We start from the raw sequence: 9,241 nt of genomic DNA on the forward strand, positions 1-9,241 counted from the left end.
GGGATTTTCTGCGGCGTTTCGAGTGCCGCGGACGCGGGCTGTGCGGTCAGCGGCGCGGCGGGCGGGCGTATTTCGGCGGATTTCTGACAGGCATCTGCGAAAACGCCTATCTCTGTTGCGGGTCCTGTCGCGGCCGCCATGTTGGGAGCGGCAGGTCGCCGATGTCGCGGACTCGCTTGACCTTCTCAATGTGGCGGCGAAAAGGGCGGGCAAATCGAAGGCCCCCGGTCCGTCTAACCGAACTGCCTGTACGGAAACCCGACGCCACGGCGGCGCCGATGGGATTTTCTGCGGCGTTTCGAGTGCCGCGGACGCGGGCTGTGCGGTCAGCGGCGCGGCGGGCGGGCGTATTTCGGCGGGTTTCCGACAGGCATCTGCGAAAACGCCTATCTCTGCTGCGGGACCTGTCGCGGCCGCCCTGTTGGGAGTGGCGGGTCGCCGATGTCGCGGACTCGCTTGACCTTCTCAATGTGGCGGCGAAAAGGGCGGGCAAATCGAAGGCCTCGTCCCCGGTTAGTCTGCCGCCTTGTGGACAGAGAGTGGTATTGCAGAGCCCGCGTCAGCGCCCTGCCCCTCTCCAGCCGGTGGAATAGACGGCAAAAAGGCCGGTAAGATGATATATATCTATGCAGAGACATATAAACATAGATTGTAAATATAGAAACATGAAATTGTAGTTTAAAATAAATTGTGGAATGTTTGGATTTTATTAGGTTATTGGCTGGGGTTATCTTAAAATAATATAAATATAAAGAAGATAAAAATAGCAATCCAACTATTCAAATATATATTATGCATACCGATACCTAGAAACATTTAATATAAATAATAATAAGTAATAAAACTACCCAATATAAAAATAATTTTTTATTGTTATAATAAAAGGTCTTCTCTATAATATATATAATATCTATAAACAGAAAAAAAATTACAGAAGTAGTAGTTGTGAATATAGTTATGAATAATCAAATTATTTTAAAATCTTTAATATGGTGTAAATAAAGGGGGTCTTTGGTTTTTATTTGGTTAGAGGAAGGTAGTCTATTTTTATTAAGAGAAGTAATCTAGGAATGTATATCTAAATATAGAAATATATGAAATATGTAAAAATATATATAAATAGAACTAAATTAGAAATTTAATTTTAAATATAAATATAAGAAAGTAATCGAAGAGATGTAATATAGACTATAAATAACATTATAGGGCAATAAAAATTGTAAATTTAAATGTCACTATAAATATGAAAAATATAAATATAAAAATATATCAATATAATTTAAAAGAAAGGGCTTTTTTTGTTTCCATTTGGTTAGGGGCAGGGTTTTTACTTTAAATAATATGATTATAGGTAGTATTGTTCTATATTTTGAAATATAGAAATACGTAATCAATATATTAATATAGATATAGAAACACAATATATACATAAATATAAATAATGGGAAGAGATGTAGTATAGAACAGAAATAGCACCGTACATTAATATACATTTAAATGTAAATGTGGGTATAAATCTGAAAACCATAATCTAAAAAGCAAACTTAAATACCCTTAAAAATAAACGGGTTGTTCTCGGCTTTTATTTGGGTAGAGGCAGGGTTGTTTTTTTAAATAATAGAAGTGCTACAGAAGTAAAAATCTTAAACAGAGATATGCAATGGATATACAAGCATATGTAGAAACATATTAAAAATATATATAAGTAATACGAGTGGATGTAATAAGGAATATAAATTTATAAATAAATAGAAAATATAAATCTATAAATAAATGTTATCCATAAATATACATTTTAAACTAAAATATAATATAAATATAGAAACATATCTATTTCAATATTGTTTACAAGAAGGAGTTGTGGGGTTTTTTTGGTACTTATTCGGCTAGAGGTAGGATTTTATTTTAAAGACTGTGAATATAGATATTATTGTTTTCTATTTCTAAATCTATACAAATATATAAACAAGATTTTAAAACATAGATCGAAATAGAAATATATAACTATATAAATAATAGGAAGACAGGTAATATAGAACACAAATAACACTACATATTATTAAAAATTAGAAATGTAAATGTGAGTATTAAGATGAAAAATATAATTTTAAAAAAAACTTTAAATACTGTTGAAAAGAAAGGGGTTCCTTTTGTTTGTTTTTTTTTTTTGGGTAGAGGCAGGGGCTTCATTTGAAATAATATAATGTTTACAGAAGCAAAAAATCTTAACCAGAAATATATAATCAATAGATAAAAATATGTATAAAAACATAGAAATACATCTAAGGAATAGGAATAGATAAAATATAGAGTTTAAATTAATATCTAAATACAAATTAGAAAAATAAATTTATAAATCAACATAATACATCAATATACATGATAAATATAATTGTGAATACAAATATGAAACAATATTTTGAAAAAAAATGTAAAATATTTAAATATTTTTTTAAAGAAATTGTTGGTGGTTCAGTTGTATGGGTTTTTTCTTGTTTTTTTTTTTTTTTTTAAGCCTGTTGGGTTAGAGACAGGGGTGGGGTTTTTTTGGGGGGTTGTTTTTTGGCGTTTATTCCGGAGGAGTTTTTGGCGGGGCTCCGCCCTGTTCTTTTCCGCCGCCTTCCCTGCCCGCAGCCCCGAGGCGCGCGGCGGCCCCCGGCTGGGGTGGGCGGCAGTGCTGCCGCCCTGTGGGCAGAGCGCGGTACTGCAGCGGCGCAGCGGCAGGCAGCCGCCAGGCCGCCATGTTGGGAGTGGCATGCCGCGGGTGTCGCGGACTCGCTTGACCTTCTCGATATGGCGGCGAAAAAGCGCGGGCAAATCGAAGGCCCCCGGTCCGTTTAACCTGACTGCCTGTACGGCACCCCGACGCCACGGCGGCGCCGGTGGGATTTTCTGCGGCGTTTCGAGTGCCCCGGACGCGGGCTGTGCGGTCAGCGGCGCGGCGGGCGGGCGTATTTCGGCGGGTCTCTGACAGGCAGCAGGGTAAACGCCTATCTCTGCCGGGGTCCTTTCGCAGCCGTCGGCTTGGGGACGGCGTGTCGCGGACGCGCTTGACCTTCTCGAGATGGGGGGCGGAAGTCGCAGTCTCCGGTAAGTCTGCTGCCTTGGGGAGAGGCAGCGGTACCGCAGGCACCCCCCCGCCCCGAGCCAGCGCCCTGCCCCTCGCCGCTGGGTGCCGGGGAAGGCGGAGGGGCGGCGGGAGCGAGCGGCGGCCGGGTCGGTGTCTGTGAAGGGAGGGGTGACGGGCATTCCGGAGCGCAAAGGGACGCCGCGGCTGAGAAGAATGGCGGGGCGGGGCCGGTTTCGGCGGGCGGCGGAGGCGCGGTCGCAGCGCTCCGCGGGCCCGGGGCTGCGGGCGGGGGCGGGCGGGCGAGCGGCGTCGGAACAGGGCTGCGCCCCCCTGAGCCCCGTGCGCGCCCCGCTCCGGGCGGTGGAAGCGACCGCGTGCCCGAAAATCCCGCCGGGGCGGCGCAGGAGGCGGAGCGGGGTCCCGGCGCTCCCCGCCCTTTGTGCCGCCAGCTTGGGAAGGTGAGGCGAGTCCCCCGTCCCGTCCCGCCGCCTCCCTGTGCCGGTGAACTTGTGTGTGGCTTGGCAGGTCCGTGCCGGTTGCCGCGTCCTCGGTGGGCAGAGGGCTCTGGCCTTGGCCGGATGGGCTGGTGAGTACTGGATCAGTGGGGATGTGCTTTTATGTGTTTAGTGACCTTTACAGATTTATTCCCCAGGTTTTTTGAGTTCCTAGAATGATGGAATCATTCAGGTTGGAAGGGTCTCAACAGATCACCTCGTTCCAAGGCTGCTGCCGTGGGCAGGGACGTCTTTGCCTAGGCCAGCTTGCTCAGAGCCTCATCCCAGAGCACCAATGGACACTGAGAGGCGTGGGGCAGGCACAGCATCTCCGAGCAGCCTGTGCCAGCCAGGTGCCAGAGGAGGAAGAAAGCCTTTCCCAGCCGGAGCAGAGGCCGCCGCAGCTCCGTGTAGCCTTGTGTCACCGAGCGTGTGAGACGGAAAGGCCCTTGCCACGGAGGGATAGCAGCACGGAGAGATCTTTTTCGGGTAAAGCAGAGCAATGGAACGCCACAGTAGCCTTCAGTTCTTCCAGCAGGTTTGGGAAGGGACTTGAAGAAGGGGAGCGGAGCTGGCCGGGCGCCTGCCAGCTCTGCAGGCAGTGGGACGGAGAAGCTGCACTGATCTGTCTTCTTGCCTGAGTCTTTAGAAATGAGGCACTTTTCTGCAGCTCCTTTTCAAGCGTTACACGAAAGTTCCCCCTAGAAGTCCGAAGGGAGCTGTTTTCTTAGCAGAAGGAAGTCAGGAAGAGGCAAAGCAGGCAAAGACATCAGATAAGCCTGGGTCAAAAACTTGGCTAACCTATTTCTCCCCCTTCCTCCCAACAGCCGGTTTTGGAGCGCTCTGCAGAGATCTGCGTGGGAGGAAAAGCAGAGCCGGTCACTGAGAAGTGACGGGTGAGCTGCGGTGAGGATGCTGCTCCCCCTGCCTTGGTGCGGGACCTCCTGAGCTCCCCTTCCCGTGGTGGCAGCGTTTCTCCTCTCATCCAGCCAAGCCAGACACCTCCGAGGTCACGAGCGGGGAAGGTTTAAGTTCCGAGATCTCCCCGGTAAGAAGCGACAGGACAAGAGGAAATGGCCTCAAGCTGCAGCAGGGAAGGCTCAGGTTGGATTCGAGGAACAATTCCTTCACTGACAGGGTGGTCAGGCACGGGAGCAGGCTGGGCGGGGAAGCCCCCATCCCCGGAGACATTTAAAGGATGTCAAGATGTGGTTTAGGGACCTGATTTGGGAGGGGCTCGGCAGTGCCGGGGCAGCAGCTGGGCTGATGACCTCAGAGGGCTTTTCCAACCCGAAGGATCCTATGGTTCTGGAAAGCCTTGACTGCCCTGGCTCTACCACAGCCTCTGGATGCTGACAGAGTGAGGCTGGTCATAGGCCTTGGAGGTCCCTGTCCCCCAGGGAGGGGACAAGGCAGTGTCACCTGCAGGGAGGGTCTCCTCCTCAGAGAGCAGTCAGTGGCTCCATCCCTGCCCGGGGCTCTGTGTGCAGCCTCAGGGTGGACACCTGCCCTCAGGTTTCCCTCCGGGCATCCGGGAAGAGAACCGGGTCCATCCGTGTGACAGCTCCAGGGCTTGCAGGCTTTGGGACTTTGCAGGTGTGTGCCTCGTGACAAGGTGGCAGGGACGTGGCACTGCCTGGCAACGCCCCCGGCCTCGGATCCTTGCTGCTTTCTTCCTTATCCCATAGGGATTTACCAGCAATCCTGTGTCTTTTCTTTAAAACCGTCCTTGGGATAGCTCAAAGAGAGGGTAATTGGTCATTTCAAAGCCTACGTGTTTTACCCGTTGGCACTCAAGAGAAAAGACAGAAAGCTGCTTTGCATCCTTCTGCCTGGGAGTCACTGTGACACGGGGAGGTGAGGAGGGGGCTGGCCCGGGTCAGTCTCTGCTGAGCCTCAGCCCTGGCTGCTCCTGCTTCCAGGGTGAACCCAAAAGCTGTCATGATCAAAAGAGCAGGCAGCCCCTCTGTCCTGAGTCACAGGGGCCATTTCTTCCTAAGTGACTCAGGATGGGAAATCATTCTTGGAGCTTCAAAAGAAAGAAAGAAAGAAAGAAAGAAAAAAGCCGTACGTACGTTTATAAGTGTGTCTATATACACATACATTTCCTTCAATGAAGAAGAAAATCTCAGAAATATCATGTCACGTCTGGCTTCCTAGAGAAGACCCTTAACTCTGGGCTTCTGCAAGCAAATGCCTGTGCATTTCTAGGACCATTTCCCTTCTTTTTGTGCCTCCCACAGTAATCCTCTCCCCTTCCCCATGGCAAGAAGAGTTTGGTGATTTTGCTGCCCTGCTCTCTCCGGGGTGTCGCAGGCTGTGTGGCAGGGAGTGAAGCCTTTGTCGCTGCTCATCAGACCTTTTCCTACAGAATTCTAGCAGCAGGGATAAAATTAGATTAGACTTGTGTTACTGAGCTGTCAAGTGGAGCAGGTAACATTAGGAAAGCGTTGTTTCTGAGCTGCTGTTCAGTAGAACGTGTTTCCCCTTTCCAGCACAATGCCCCCACCCAGGAAGGGATTTTTTGTGGGTCAGCCAGATGTGCTGCTGCCTCCCACTGAGGCTCTGAGATGCAGCTGAGTTTGCATTCCAGTGCATTGGAACAGAGGGTCATCAGAAGTTTTCTCAGCTGCCTAAGGCACAGCCCCGTGGAATCGAGTGAGCCTGAGCTCCTGCGTGCTTGCTGTGAGCCTTGAGATGAGTGTGCACCGTCGCAGGCTTGCAATTTCTTGAAGTGCACTAAGGGAACCAGCTCTGGGTTGGGAGGGAGGGAGGGAGATGCTCTCTATAACACGTGCCAGTTGGTCTGTGAAACTCATCCTGGCAGGACAGCATGAAGACTGTGTGAGAAGACACGGAGTGACACGGAGAATCTGACAGGAGCATCCAGAGGACAAGTGCACGAGTTTTGCTTTTTGCTTGGATTCAAACTCGGAAGTTGTAAGGAATTTTGGAAGGAGATGGGATGTTTCAGAAAAAGAGGAAGGAGGAGAAGTTGTTGTTACAGCCCTGGCAACATCTTTTGTTCTAGCTAATAGAAGAAAAAATAAAAAAGAAAAAAAAGTGTGGTTTTTTTTTTTCCTTCAATAATATATGCATTGGTGGTGTATGCTGTGTTATTTTCTATTTTGGTATTATGAACTCTGGATAATTTGTTTTTTGAGTCAAGCTGACTTTATGGATGGCTTGGTTTGTATTTGAGGTAGGATTAATTTCAGGAGGTTTCTGTAATAGACTTCTGGTACGTATTACTGGGATTTTGGTGTTGTTGATTGCGTGTGTAAACGTAGAGATTTGGTAGGGCTAGCTCGGGTGCTGGAATTTTGGGTGGTAATTGATTAGATGGCTTTTGTTAGATGCAGTTTTTAATTTTTGAAAGGGTTATTTTTACTGTAGCGGTTTTAGGGTGGTTTTTAAGAAATGACTGTATTGTTTTATGTTGTTTCTGCTTGGTGTATGCTAAGGGCTATGGTGTGCTTCTTGAACGTGATGGTTTTAGTGTTCCCAAGTTCCGATTTATTTGTGTTGGACGAGTTTTTTTGGTTTTATTTTTGGGGACAGGGGCATTTCTATGTTGGGTTTTTATAGGCAATATTTTTTAAATTTGGGTAGTGATATTTTTTAGTATTTTAATAGTTTAGATTTTTAATTTTTATGCTTTTAATGATTTTTTTTAAATTTCTGAGAACTTTTATAGATGATTGGTTATTACTTGTGAGTTAGCATAAAGGTAGAGCTTTGGGGGCTTTTTGTAGTAATGTCCTGTCCCTGTCCCGCTACTCCCTTCTGTTCCCCCTCTCTCCTTCCTCTGTCCACTGTCCTCCTTCCTCCCCTCACGGGAGAGGCGCTGTTGGAGGGCGGCACCAGCCCCAGGTGTGAGTGTGAGGATGATGAGGGCTTGGAGCAGCCCCAGGTGTGAGCTGTGAGGATGATGAGGGGCCGGCCCCTGCCGGGGGCTGTTTTACGGGGAGGGTTTGCCTCAGCTCCCTTCTGTGTGGAGCTGCTGAGTAGAGGGGTTTATGGGGGCTCCCGGGGCTGTCTCATGGAAGGACGGTGAGAGCTTCTCGCAGGGTCTGGGGGAACACCAGGATCCGCACTTGGGATGCTGGAGCGTTGCCTAAAGGAGGTGCCGAGGGACGAATGTTTGTGGCAGCATCCGAACGGGTGAGCCCGTGTGGATTTGGAGCGGGGACTTTTGTCCTTTCCCTTTTCAATTTCATCTTGCCAATCCCTCCCCGGTGCCTTCAGGAAAGAAAAATGGAGCTTATGAGGAGAAAAGAAATGAAGGAAAGGGAAGCAGCTACTCTTCTATTATTGTCTGTGTTTGAGCTGTGGAGGGATCCCCCTTCACTTGTGGTTTTAAGGGTGTTGATTGAAGGCAAACCTGGCTTTTCCAGGCTGTTAGGGGTACCACAGGGGTGACAGGGAATCCCTGCGTTCTATTTTAAGGGGAATGGGGAAAATATTGTTGTCATATTATGGGATTGATTTGAAGGTTGCCACCCCATTTTCATCATCCTAAGGTTTAAATGGAGGAGGGCAGCCCTGTTATCCCTCCTTTTAAAGGGTTTGTATTGAGGTCAAAATCCCCCTTTTCCCATCATTTGAAGGATTTCATTGGAGTGACACCTCTTCTTTTCTGCTATTATCGGGGATGAAATTGAAGGGGAGAACACGTTTATTTGCCCTTGTGGAAGTGAGGTGAGCCCCGCCTGCGGCGTCAGTTTCGGGGTCCAATTGCAGGGAGCTGCAGCTGTCGCAGGGTTGAAATGGGGCCGTGCCGCCGCATTTGAGGGCGCTTCTTGTGCCCGTGGCCCGGCCCGGAGCGTCGCCGCTCGGGAGCCCTGCCGGCAGCGGCCGGGCACTTGCCGAGGCGGCCGGGGAATTTGGCGCGGCCGGGCTGCCGCCGGAGCGCCAGAGCCGCGCCGGTGCGGGCCGTGCGGAGCCGAGGGGAGCTCGGCCGGGCGGGCGGGAGAGGCGGCACGGGCGCTGCGCTGGCCCGGCCGGTGCCGGCCGCTCTGCCCGCTGCGGGCGCGGGGCTCGGGCGCCGCCGGGGCGCGCAGGGCTCGGTGCCGGCCCCGGCGGGCAGGGGGGAGCGGGCGGGGGTCTCCGGGGCGGCGGCGCCCCTGCGTGCCGGAGGAGCCGCCGGAGGAGCCGCTTTCCTGCCGGGAGCCGCGCTCCGTCCGGTGCCGGGAGCGCGGGCTTCGATTGCTGAAAGGTCTTTGGTGTCGTGGGTTTGAGGTGGGTTTTTGCGATCTGTTGTATCGTTTGGTTCTGTTTGCAGTTGGCGTGTGCCGAGGGATACGGTGTTCTTCCTGACCGTGATGGTTCTGGCTTCAGGCGGTGATGATAAGGGGTTGTTTTTGATGGAGTTTTGTTGTCGGATTTTTTTTTTTTGTTTGTTTGTTTTAGTTCTCTTTTTTTTTGTGCTGAGGTACGGAATGGTTTTAAAGGTGTACAGGGGGGTTTATGGCTCGTAGCGTGAAGCAGAGATTTTACGTTCTGTTGCGGTGGCTTTTATTAGCGTGAGTGTGCAGTGTTTCTTTTGGTGGGTTTGAGGTGGCGTCGTGTAGTTAATAGGTGAGGGTTTTTTAAAAAATATTTATCATAGCGCTTTTGTTTATCATCTTACAGGGCTTTTACTTATTTGGTCTGTTTGATTGGAGTGTACGGTTTA

At 49.3% G+C, this 9,241-nt stretch overlaps 1 long non-coding RNA gene across 3 annotated transcripts; it reads left to right on the plus strand.

The window, feature by feature from the left end:
• Window positions 1–3,119: 3,119 nt before the first annotated feature.
• Window positions 3,120–6,563, plus strand: LOC311152906. 3 transcript variants are annotated; one of them, XR_014616106.1, is made up of 4 exons: window positions 3,120–4,053; window positions 4,392–4,470; window positions 4,554–4,668; window positions 6,392–6,563. It is a non-coding gene; the product is annotated as an uncharacterized lncRNA (long non-coding RNA). The 3 variants fall into 3 exon arrangements; XR_014616107.1 differs by having other exon boundaries at window positions 4,392–4,460; XR_014616105.1 differs by having other exon boundaries at window positions 4,392–4,668.
• The last annotated feature ends 2,678 nt before the right edge of the window (window positions 6,564–9,241 follow it).

Source organism: Fringilla coelebs (genome assembly GCF_963513975.1).
Source record: "Fringilla coelebs genome assembly, chromosome: 4".
NCBI lineage: Eukaryota > Metazoa > Chordata > Aves > Passeriformes > Fringillidae > Fringilla > Fringilla coelebs.